The following is a 12,918-nucleotide window of genomic DNA, read 5'->3' on the forward strand; positions in this document are numbered from 1 at the left end:
TGGACGGTGTTCCGTGGTGCCCGGGGAGCCTCCCCCTGCTTGGCTGGGTTCCGGAGCCCCGTCCGGGGCCCCTGAGGGTCCCGGGGAGGGCGGCCTCCCCACCTGGGTCCTGCCACGGGGCAGATTGCCCTGGATGGGGTCCGGCGGGCCCGGGGAGGCTTGCCCCGTGCCTCGGGCCTGGGAGCCCCAGCTGGGTCTAGGGGCCCGGTCGGGCCCCCGGTTGGGGTGCTCAGGCCCTGGGCCCTGTCCCCCGGCCTGCCGCACTGCCAAAGGCTCAGGGCGGGGTTCTGTGGTGCCCGGGGAGCCTCCCCCTGCTTGGCTGGGTTCAGGAGCCCCATCCGGGGCCCCTAAGGGCCCTGGGGAGTGCGGCCTCCCCACCCTGGGCTCCGTCCTGGGTCCTGCCGTGGGGCAGGGTGCCCGGGACGGGGTCCGGCAGGCCCGGGGAGGCTCGTCCTGCCCCTCCGGGCCTGGGAGCCCCGGCTGGGTCCAGGGGCACGGCCGGGGCACCGGGTTGCATGCTCCGGCCCTGGGCCCTGTCCCCCGGCCTGCCGCTCCATCCAGGGCCCAGGACCGGGGTTCGTCGTTCCCCTGCAGGACTCCCCCGCTTGTCAAGGTGTAAGCGGGCCCCGGGTCGGTGGGCCCGCCGGGCCCTGGCAGCCTCCACGGCTGGGGCCCTGGGCCTCCGGTCCACCATGCCCCTGGTTCCCGCTCTCTCCTTCGTTGGGGCACAGGGTGACCAGATGGCGTCCCTTTCATGCCCGGCTATCTGGTCCCCCAGATCCCCTCTGCCATCTGGTCTCCCGGATCCCCTCGGCCATCTGGTCTCGCGGATACCCTCGGCCATCTGGTCACCCAGATCGCCTCGGCCATCTGGTCGCCCGCAATGCTTTCCAATGGGGGCGACCAGATGGCCGAACTTCCCTGAAAGTCCCGATGCGGTGCCATTTGCCTCCCGGATCCCAGCGAGGGCTAAAGGAGGTCACACACCGTTTCTTTGACTTCAGTTTATTTGGGGATCATGCTCAGTCAGCCAGGGTAGATCCAAGATGAATTGAAATTGGGGTGCATTAATTAAACTAAAGGTGATGTTCCCTATGACCATTCAATCCCATGAGGAGCAGTGATTCAGTTTCGTGTGTTATGGGACCTGAAGACAAATTAGTCCTGTCCACTGCTCTGATAGCTTCTCATTTTTTTTTACCAAATCGGATTCCCAGTCTCTTTGCATAATTAATATCACAAAAGTTGCCTGTAGCACTAGAATCAATCATTACAGACACCCCAGAGACTCTTGTGTCTTGAAACTGGATTGTAAAGGGCAGAATTAGGTGTGGAGCGTCGGATTGCAAAGTATTTGCCACCTTTTGAATGCTTGAAGTCGACTTATCTTTAGCTTCCACCAGAGCAACTCCTTCTACTGATAGAGCTTGCCTTTTACCTGTGATCCTATTTTTGGCTTCTTTGGGCATTCCTTGACGAAATGTCCTGAGCCTCCACAATACAGACACAGTTGGTTAGTCATTCTCTTCTCCTTTTCTTCCTTAGACAAAGTACCACGAATCGTACCAATTTGCATTGGCTCCTCATTTTTAATATTTTCAGAAGTTTATGGACGTCACTCTTGGCCCTATCAACGCTAGGAGGAAGTGGTTGAAAATCTCTCCTCTTTTCTGAACTCCGTTCATTTTGACGATGATTTATCTGCAAGACCAGATCTATTAATTCTGAAATCTCCGAAGGACGACTATGAACGTGTGCCAAAGCATCTTTTAATTTTTCCTTTAGTCCACGATAAAAGATAGCTGCTCTTTTTTTATTGGGCCAATTTGTCTCTACTATTAATTTATTAAAGTGAGCAATATATGCCACCAAATCTCAATTTCCTTGCCGAAGATCCAATAACTCATTATCAGTTGCCTGTGCTGCTGTGCGACGATCAAATATCCTCAAAAATTCTGCTTTCAAATTCTGAAAATTGTATAACATTGGATCATTTCTATTGACTATGGGCATTGACCATGCTGCTGCATCACCATTCAGATATGACAATATGAAGGCCACCTTTGATTGATCCTCAGAAAAAATTACTGGATGACACAAAAAATGTAAAGAACATTGGGTGACGAAGATTTGGGCATTGTGTGGATCACCTACAAAACATTCCGGTTGAGCCAAGGGTATGATTGGGGAAACTGCATGTATGACCAGGGTGGAAATTCCTACAGATTGGGAGGCACTAGAAACATTTGCAGCCCCACCCGAGGAAGCCCTTGCAGAACCTACTAATTCCTCCATTCTTTATTTTATTTGTAAAGATTCCTGACTAGATCTATGTATTTCTTCTCTTAGGACTTTATTTTCTTCAACTGTGTTATTTAATTGATACTGCATGTTCTCAAGTATGGTTGTTAGAGTTTTTAAATCTATACTCTCTGACATTTCTGCTCAGGTGGAAGTCTAATCCCAATTTGGGTAGGCACTTCAATCTGTCAGAATACTAAGTTCGACTTCCTCAGGAGCAGAAGATACTTTCTCCAGTCCCCCTTGCCAGCGCTATCAGCCAATCCTTGCCTATCAATATCGGTCTGAAACCCTAACTAAGGAGAAAGGGGAATTGGGATTTAAGAGAGACTCCTTCTGTCAAATGCTTCTGGTATTTTCCCTCTACTCTGCTCACTGGATGTTGAAGGAACACCTATAACAGAATAACACAATTTAATAGGTACACACAATTTATCTGCAAGTTTCTTTTAAATTTTCTCATAAGATTATACTTATATTATCTTGGATTTCATATTTTGTTACCTGTTAATTTAGTGAGGATTGTCACTCTCTCTATATTCCTCTGTTGAAAATTTGTTCTTAATCAAATCTTGAATTCTTGTAGTTGAATATTAATTAGTTGCTTCCTCTTCAGGGTGCGTTATTATATATATATATATATATATATATATATATATATATATATATATATATATATATATATATATATATTCGTTTGCAGCTCAAGTTTCGTCTGGGCTTTGGCGCTTCTTTCTGCGGTGCAGGCTCCACGGCGTAGCCAAGCCGTATAATATTCTTCCACCCTCTCTTTCACAAGAAGAAATGGAGTCGCACTCACAAGCACTTTCCAAGTGTTCTCATTTATTCATCAAAGTTTTTAAGGCCATCATACAACCAACGCATTTCAGTGTCCTCCGTGATCAAGGTGTTAGAGGACACTAAAACCTGTTGGTTGTGCGATGACCTTAAAAATGGTGATGAATAAATGAGAACACTTGGAAAGTACTCGTGAGTGTGACTCCATTTCTTCTTGTAAAAGAGAGGGTGGAAGATATATACATATATATATATATATTAATGAAATACAAATAAAAAAGAGCCTTTCAACATCGCATACAGAGCCGCCTATGATTAAGGGGCAGCAAGCCCTGAAACGCGTCAGGCACCATAACTCACCTGGGAGTTGTCGGAGAGAAGTATCCAGATACGCCGGATGGCAGGCCGAACAATATAGCAAGGAAGCATTTGAATTTCTACAGTCTAGGGACCTACTATGCCTTCAAGAAACCTGGCTACTTGCCCCAGAGGTGATACCTGGCTTCACGAAATTCCAGCAGCCAGCAGAAAAATACAATATATTCGGAAGACCTTCAGGAGGCTTATCGATATACACGTGCATTAGCAGCAACATGAAACAAAACCCCTACTTAAAACGGACATGGTTCAAGCGGTTCTATTGCAAGGCATGAAAATCCACAGTGGTCCAATAAAGATTGTCCTCTTGAACGTCTACTTTAATAGCAAAAAATCTCCAAGACACATCGATATGAGGTCATTAGTGGACACCCTTGAAGATCTACTAAGTACCCAACCAAACTGTGTGATCATAATGGCTGGGGATTTTAACACCCAAAACCTTGGAGCGGGTCCAGATGAAGCACCTCCAACGGACAAAACAGGAATGGTAATTAACTAATTCTTAAATACGTACAGCCTAAGATCAACTCATAGGATTAAGCAGCCGGTAACAGCTATGAATAACGACCCGCCGAGGATGACCAAATCAACAATCGATTATATCTTTGTGTGTAATTTCTTGTTGGGACAGTTGGCAGAATCTCAATAGCCTTTCATCCAGAGCAGTGACCATCTCCCTCTGGCCATAGCTATCACTCTACAAGCATGTTGGCTCCAGCTCATTGTTCTTGCGGGCAATACAAATGGGGAAGAAATCCATCTTTTGCCAAGGAGACTAAAGTGGAACAAAGTAGATACATCAGTCCTAAACAGTTGGAAAAGCGATTGGCCGAAAATAGCTGACGAATTTAAAAGTGGTAAAATCCATGAGAACTGGATCAACCTGTTGACAAAGGTATACATCTCATAATAGGCAAACAAGTAAGGCATCCCCCAATACTCAGAGAAAGGCCTTGTTGCCAACTTCAACCGCGGTGTAACAAAGTGGAGCAAAGTAAGAGGCTACTTAGAATCGCCTTACGCAACCACAAGCAAGAGGGAAATAATGAAACACATCAAATCCTACTTTCAGCAAGGATAACACACAGAAAAAAATATCTGGGAGCACAAAAGAAAACAACAAGACTCTGAATGGCAGCACGTCTTCACTCTGCTGACTCCAAGCAAACAGGTGGAATTTTGGACGTATATTAATATGCTCTCAGGGCATGGCCATGATCAACGAAATGTGGTCGATAGTGACAAATGGATAAGCTACATAACCGCACTATAATGTGTAACCTCTAACCTGCCATCAACAGGCAGGCAAAGGCCCTTCACCAGCATGGGTTGGATTGACGCACCTCCCGTAGACACACCCGGACCACTTGTGGAAGCGAAACCGACAACCATCGAAGAAAAGTCTGAAGCATTGGTCAGGGGGGATCGTGTGATGACAATCTTAAAAAACATTAAAAAAGATGGAGCTCCTGGTCCGAATGGCCTACCAGCCGATCTTTTCAAAGAAGATTGCGACTTCTGGGGAACCGTACTCACGCCACTCTATCAGTACTGCATGACAAATGCAACAGTCCCTGAGACTTGGAAAGGATCCCTGTTGCAGCCCATCCACAAAAAAAGGAGATATTGGGGACCCTGCCAATTACAGGCTTAATGCCTTACTGGATATCGAGGCAAAAGGATATGCCAGCATCCTCCTGCAAGGCCTACAGGACTGGGCCGACAAAAATTAAATTCTCCCTGTGTACCAAAACGGCTTTAGGCCACGAGCATCTACAACGGATAACATTCTAGCTCTGGCCTACTTAATAAATCAGTCTGGGCAGAAACACTCGCCTCCTCTCTTTGCATGTTTTGTGGACTACTCTGCTGCCTTTGACGGGGTCAATCGGAATCTGCTACGGCGGAAACTGTAAGACTGGGGTATACCAGCAAACCTGTTGCAAGAACATAATCAGTCTCCATACAGGAACTTGGGTACGAGTAAAAACGGTGGCAAATTCAGCCACTAAAAGGATTCCAACAGAGAGAGTGTTAAAGCAAGGCTGCGTACTGACCCCTCTGCTTTTTAATCTCTACATTGCAGACCTTGGAAAAATTATATCTAATGCCAACCTTTTACCGCCCGAAATCGGCCTAATTAGATTATGTTTAATGCAGTAGGCAGACGATATGGTTTTACTGGACCATACAAAAACAGGCATGCAAAGACTACTAGATGCACTAAACATTTACAACAATCACAACGAACTACGAGCGAACGCAGAAAAAACAAAGCTTGTCATGTCTGGGAAATATACTAACAATCTCAGACAACAGTGGAGACTGGGTAATTTAAAAATAGCACCAGCAACCAAATATAACTACCTGGGGGTGTGGCTGATGAGCAATGGGAAACCCACAGCACACATTGCCTCAGTCGAAACAAAAATTAAAGCAGTAACGTTCGTTCTGTATAAACTGTACTCTAAGTTAAGCAGCCCGACGACCAGGGCAATGCGAAAGGTCATAAATGCTAAACTCCTTCCCGCATTCACATATGGTCAGGTAGCATTCCCAGAAACTGTTATTAACACTATGGAACATGCTAATTGTCGCGCATTCAAACAAATCTTTCAGATTCCCGCCCACGCTCGCAACGCTCTGGTGCAACTGGAATTTGGGCTGAACAAACAGAATTATGAGCACTGGGCCTCAATGGTGCAGTTCTATCGAGGGGTCTGCAAAGCCCCTCGCACACAATGAAGGCAATTTTAAATTTTCATTAAAGGGATCAATCCGTGGCATGACGGCCTGCACACCGGCTGTAATGAACTGAACCTTGATATGTCCAAACTGCAGGATTTTACTCACCCGCCTGGCACCTTAAAGTCCATACTGAAAAAGCAAGTCAGGTCATTATCAAAGGAAGGGGACTTGAAGGAACTGAACTCTTCCATCAGCAACATTGGGATACTTGCAAGTTCCTATGAAGCCCACGGACGACAACCATACCTTACGCGGATGACACTCAACTGCTCTTCACGTGTAGGAAAGATCAGGCTTTTTAATGGAGAGAGCATTCGGGGGTGCCTAGGGATGGTCTTTAACTGGTTTCAGCGGAACAGCCTCAAAGCTAATTCCAACAAATCGGAGGTACTGTTCTTTGGCTGTGCCTCAGACCCTGAATGGCGGGAGTGGTGGCCAACGGATATGTGTCCCCCTGCTCAGTCATCTCAGGTGGCAAAAAATCTGGGAGTTAAGTTTGACAATAACCTTACGCTGAGATCACATATTCCCGGTTTGACAGGCACTTGCTTTGGAATTCTGAAGATGCTCCGGAAGTTCTTACCCCTGCTTACAGAAGAGCATAGAAAGATCGCTGTGCAAGCCTTAATGGGCTCCAGACTGGACTATGCCAACGTCCTATATTTAGGGCTTCCGGACTATCTTGTTCAGCGGCTGCTAGTGGTGCAGAACTCTGCGGCTCGCGCCAACTTCGGCCTTCATAGGCGAGCTAAAGCATCCGGGTTGGTGCAGTCGCTTCACTGGCTGCCCATCCGGAAGCGGATTATGTTTAAAGCTCTGACTCTGGCTCACAAAGCACTTTTTGGCTCGGGTGCAAGGTACCTACAGCGAAGGCTCGCCTTTTATCGCCCGGTTCGATCTCTTCGGTCAGAATCTCTGTTCCCGGCCGTGGTCCCTCGAGTGAGGAAAGCCCGCACCGGGGGTCGCTCCTTTGGTCTTAGGGCCCCTCAGTTGTGGAACACTTTACCTCTGGCCTTGCGGCGTACTCCCAATCTGCTCCTGTTTAGGAAGAGCCTCAAGACCTGGCTTTTTAACCTTTAGGTTGTCTTTCCTTTCCTTATCTGTCTCTGTTTTATGGTGTTATGTTTTTTTCACACTGAGCTGCCTATATAAAGCGCCGGGACACTCTCACTGAGTAGCCGTGCGCTATACAAATAAAATGATAACATAACATAACATAACAATATGGCATTAAATAAGGCGATTTAAAAAAAAAAATATGCTGAGACTAATGGCCTTGCCGATTAAAGACATTAACAGGCGCTGGAAAACCTTTGAAGCAATAACAACTTGCAGACTTTGCCATCAATATGAAAAATCCTTGGCTCATCTGGTTTGCACATGTCATTGTTTGTTGCACGCACAACGCACTTTATTAAAGCTCTTGTTTTTAAATCATGGTGTGCGAACCAGTATTGAAGCCATGAAACTGCTTTTTAATATGGAGACTCCATTGGAATTGGCAAGGTTTGCTAAGTTTGCATATAAGGCCAAAGAACTTTTAGGTAAACAAGCACAATGCACCTTTGAACTGAAATTATTAGGCCTGAAGAACTCACGCTTTATTGAGGATTGCACAACTTTCACTTCATTGAAATGAAATCACCAATGTATATTTAGCACTCAGCCTACTTATGCCACCATCGGACCTATGTATTTTATAACATCATCGAAACTCTTAAATTAAAACTTGGTTTGAGCATCCCAAAAATATTTTTGAATGTATTTATAACTCTGTGACCCCAACCCTTCCCTGCAAGACTTGCAAAGCCAGCATATAAGGGGAAGGAATCTACAGGACAGAACTGATTTATTGTCCATACCGCACCTCACTGATTTTATCTGTTTTTAATGCCCTGTTTGTAAAAATCATATTTGATAGTTTTAGTAAGATATACTATACTACAACTCCCCTGGTACGAACTAATTGAAATGAAGAATGTGAGATTTTATTTGAATCTTTTGTAACAATTTTTATTAATTGACACAATAAACATTGACTGACTGAGTAGCAAGGGTGAACAATGTTGATTTGATTCAAGACATGAGATGGATTCGATGTGAATAAGGAACTTTTTCTTTCGGCCAGAATAGCAGTCTCGTTCTCCCTAAAGAATAGTCATCATTTCCAGTGTTTTCCCTCTGGGAGATTCTCTGACATGTTTGGGAAGCTGCTAAACTAAGTGCTTCATTTAAATAAAAGTATTAGTCAATCTGCTTTCCTTGTAGTATTATAACCTTGCTATTTTACTCTAGATAATTATTTCACTGACATTAGCTTTATGCATTGAAAAGAAAGCAACTAACCACCAAAGCATTGGAATGCCATTCCTATTCATAAAAATACCCAGAAGAAGAGAGAAATATGCTAATTTATGATTTGTTGAAATGTAGAAAGTAGGTAATTGGAAAACCTGTAGGCTCACTCAAACGGCGAGACTTTGACGCACCTGAAAACTATTCACTCGGGTAGAGCAAAGTTTCAGTAATGGAGTTTGAAAGTTATTAAAGTGAAGCCGCCAGCGCACAGAAGAGTTGATATGCTCCACCACGCTCCTTATTGATCCATGACTCACCCACATTATTCAAGGGATAAACAGCTTTCCGATCTGGATGCTGTATCTTCTTAAGTAGACAACTGCGTCAGGAAGCTGTGCCCCTCACGACGCTGGTTACACGTTTGAGAATCACGACGACACGGTCACAAACAGGCTATGAAGAGTGGGTTGGGACGCAGTGCGAATGACTTTGTCAAAAACAAATGAAATTACATTTTACGGGAACAGACAAGACACAGATGCCAGAGAAGAAGAAGAATTTTGGATACTTACTCCCCAACATAACAGTTTTTACTAGATCATAATAAGATGTAAAGAATATACAACACCTACTCAAGCTTTGAATATCTGGAAAATACACACGATCGATTGTTAGTTCACTTCATGGGTTGATCTTTTGTTCACTGATGCCCCTTCTATGAAAATGGGGTGTTATCATTGTCGATTACAAGGGGTGGTGGCTGGCTCTCCAGGACAGCAGAGAGGGACTATGTAGTTGATAATAAGTCATGGATTTAGTAAGGGCTTGTGTTGCCCATGCATGACACAAGGTGAACCAAGGCGTCGCAAACCATTAACCCTTTCGGTGCTCATGAGGAGCTCAGCTCGTCATAACCGCGGAACCCCCACGCGGGATAACTCCCCTCCTGTGCGGGGTGTTCCATTGAGATGGCAGAGTCGTGACGAGCTCTGCTCATCATGAGCACAGCTCCGCTGTGCAGCGTGACGAGCTAAGCTCGTCACGAGCACCGCGCGCGGCCCCCCTCCGCCCGCACTGCGGGGAATTAGCCCCGCGGGGAAGGGGTTAACCGGGATTTACTAAGCCGTGCAATGCGACCCTGCGTGGCTCTGCCTTGTTTAGTAAATCAAACATAACTCAAGGCAGCACATTTTGCTGCCTTGCGTTACCCTGAGGCAGGTTGGCATTCCATGGCAGGGGTGTGAGCATTTGAATATATCAACCCATGAATTTTTGCCTATTCCCAGATTCGGAAAGAGTTGTTAACCTGGGAATGAGACAAAACTTTAGGCTTCCAGACCCAAGTGTAACAAGCAGAAATATATTTATTTCTCCTCATTGCTTCCATTACTATATGTGATGCATTCAGCATCACACATAGAAAAAGGAAAATATTTTTCAGGATTGGTTTTGTGCACAAAAACAATCCTGCTTGACACAAGAAGGAGCCAGAAATGCTCCATATCTTTGTAATTATGGCACATTTTCTAAGTCTCCCTTTCACACAGAAACACCAAGTTGCCTTGCTACGCTCCATTGTGTGAAATGTTACTAAATCTGCCCCTCAGTTGGTAGCAGGATAGTTCTTGAAAATGAGGCCCAGATTTATTAAGAATTTGCGATGTGCCACTTTTGTGGAACAGCCCCAAATGAAAATCCCTTTTGACTTGCTAAGCCTCACAAACTCAATTTACGTGATTTAGTAAATACAAAGTATCGCAACAGAGCACATACCTCTGCCTTGCATTATTTTCTGTCGTGCAGGCGTTACATGGGTGGATCATGGGCGTTCCCATGCATCTACCCATGTATTTCAATGCAAACCCAGAATTACAAAGACTTATAAACCAGGGGTTTGCCTGCCAAAATAGTACGTCTAACTAAGGCTGGTGTAACAAGGAGAAATATCTCTATTTCTCCTTGTTACTCCCTCCTTCAATGTGTGCTGCAGAATGTAACAAAGAGAAATATCTCTATTTCTTCTTGTTCCTTCCTCTTTCCATGTATGTTTCATTCTGCAGCACACTTCAAAAGAGTAATGCACATCTAAGGATTGTGTTTGTATCAGCACAAAAACAATCCGGCCCGTAATGCAGGCACCCTTGCACCACAGAGCAAGGGTGACTGTGTTGGAGCTAGACAGCAAACAGTGCGCCAGCACTGGAAGAAAGCAGAAGTGCACCATATCGAAGTAGATATGGCACATTTCTGTTCTCTCCATTTTATGCACAGCAAGTTGTCTTGCTGCTTTATGTTGCATAAAAGAAAAGTAGGCCAAAATATTCATTCTGTGTTTCCAAAAGGCATCATCTGGTGCGGAACCTTTGGAGGAGATCCCATATGGTAGGTATTACCACTATTTTTACAATAAAGGGCAATTAACATCAACATGGTTGTAATACTTACATTTTTTATGGTGCTTGATTACATATATAGGAAATGTAACAATGATGTTAGTGTTGGTGAAGCAGAGACAGGAGGGTCATTTTAAATTTCGCAGGCCATTGTCCGGCACCAAGATTAGCAGAGGCCTTCGCCACTGCTCTACCAGGACCAGATTTATCAAGGGCTTGCATTGCCATTGCATCATAGAAGGTGACACAAGGGCAATGCAAGCCCTTTAGTGAGATTTAATATGCTACGCAGAGCCACCTTGAGTGGATCCGCGAAGCGTGATAAATCTGCAGTAACTTAAGGTAGCACAAGTTGCTGCCTTGAGTTACTCCGCACTGCAAAGGTGATCCATGGGTACAGCAGAGGTGTTCCCACTCATCCACCCATGGCTTTTGGTGCATTCACAGATTTATTAACACTAGTAAACCTGGAAATGTGTCAACATGGTACACATTCTCAAGGGAGGCACAATGAGGAAAAATATGTTTATTTCTTTATTTTACATTTTGCAGCAGACATAGAAAGAGGTAAAAGCCTCAGCGGATTGATTTTGTGAAGGAAGGTGGCCCATGGTGCAAGGGTCCTTGCAATGGCACTTGGCAGCCATGAGTGCACCAGTGCCGAGTGAGTGCAGGTATGTGCCATATTTTAATGGACGTGGTGCATTCCTGCCCTCTCCATTTGACGCAGCGCAGCAATTTGTTTTGCTGCTTTGCACTAAATATTAGTAAATCTGCCCGCAACGTCAGATTTCAGCTCTTTGCTCTTCATCCATAGAGGTAAATGTTGCCTCTGCAATCGGTGTGCCATATTTAGACAACCCCTCTGCATGATGGGGCTTTCTGGCCTTTCGGCATATCTACAGCTGTGGTGAATGTACTGAAGGCAGAACAGAATGCCAAGGAGGAGTCATGTTTTTTTCAGCAGCTCAGCATTCTTTTTTCATTTTACAATTTCAGTCAAACTAAGACTCAGTGGTCCTGATATGCAGGGAGTTTACACCGTGTACATTGAGGCTATAATTCGGTTTCCTTCCAGATTCACCATGATTAATATAGCACACTGTTGTGAACAAAGGGAAGTCCGGACTTCTAGCGTAGATTAGATAGGTTCTTTTATTTAAGTTCTTACAAGAAGTTAAGAAGAAAACCCCACCAGGATCTAATCTACGCTAGAAGTCTGGACTTCCCTTTGTTTATAACATTTAGCTGTCCTGCTGCTCAGCCCAAACCCGACTGACACTCACTGACATCCAACATTCCATCCATCCAACATTCCACACCACACTCATTCTGGCTGAGCAGCAGTTAAACATAAGTTACAACACACACCCGTACAGGGAAAATAATTGAGGATCAGACTAGCCTAAATAGGGTGAGGGAACTGCCACTGTGACGAAGTAGTTCATCGATGCACGGACTACTGGTTAAACGATTTCTGATTCATATTCAACCTACTTTTCCTCAAAAAAAGACGTCTATGGATGCAAGTAATAATTATGACTTCACATTTTGATTTATTTGTGAATGAGTTGATAAAAAACAACATTAATGTCAGGCATAGTATTTCAATCGATTATTGTGGGCAAGAGACATGTATACAATGCCCCTTTGTCGACTTAGGTGAAAGTCCCACCACCCCACCAGTGCCTAAACGCCAGTGCTTCACAAATAATCACCTATAGATGCAAGACATATTGCCCCGGATAATAGGATCAGGTGGTAGAATAGCTGTTGTTGTTGTATGTACTTTATTCAATACATTTTTTAAAGTATGTACATCCTCAGTTCGTAAAAAGCAATCCATTTACACATACAACCAGTATACAATCATTAAAATTCCCTTGAAAAAGGTATATACAATAAAAACTTTAAAAACTACTATGTACAGATTTGGCAACTGCAGTAAAAAGGACAATATTCAAAATGAGCCCACCAACACCTAACTCTTAGCTGTCTT

This window comes from Lissotriton vulgaris, chromosome 4_1 (genome assembly GCF_964263255.1).
Source record: "Lissotriton vulgaris chromosome 4_1, aLisVul1.2, whole genome shotgun sequence".
NCBI classification, from domain to species: domain Eukaryota; kingdom Metazoa; phylum Chordata; class Amphibia; order Caudata; family Salamandridae; genus Lissotriton; species Lissotriton vulgaris.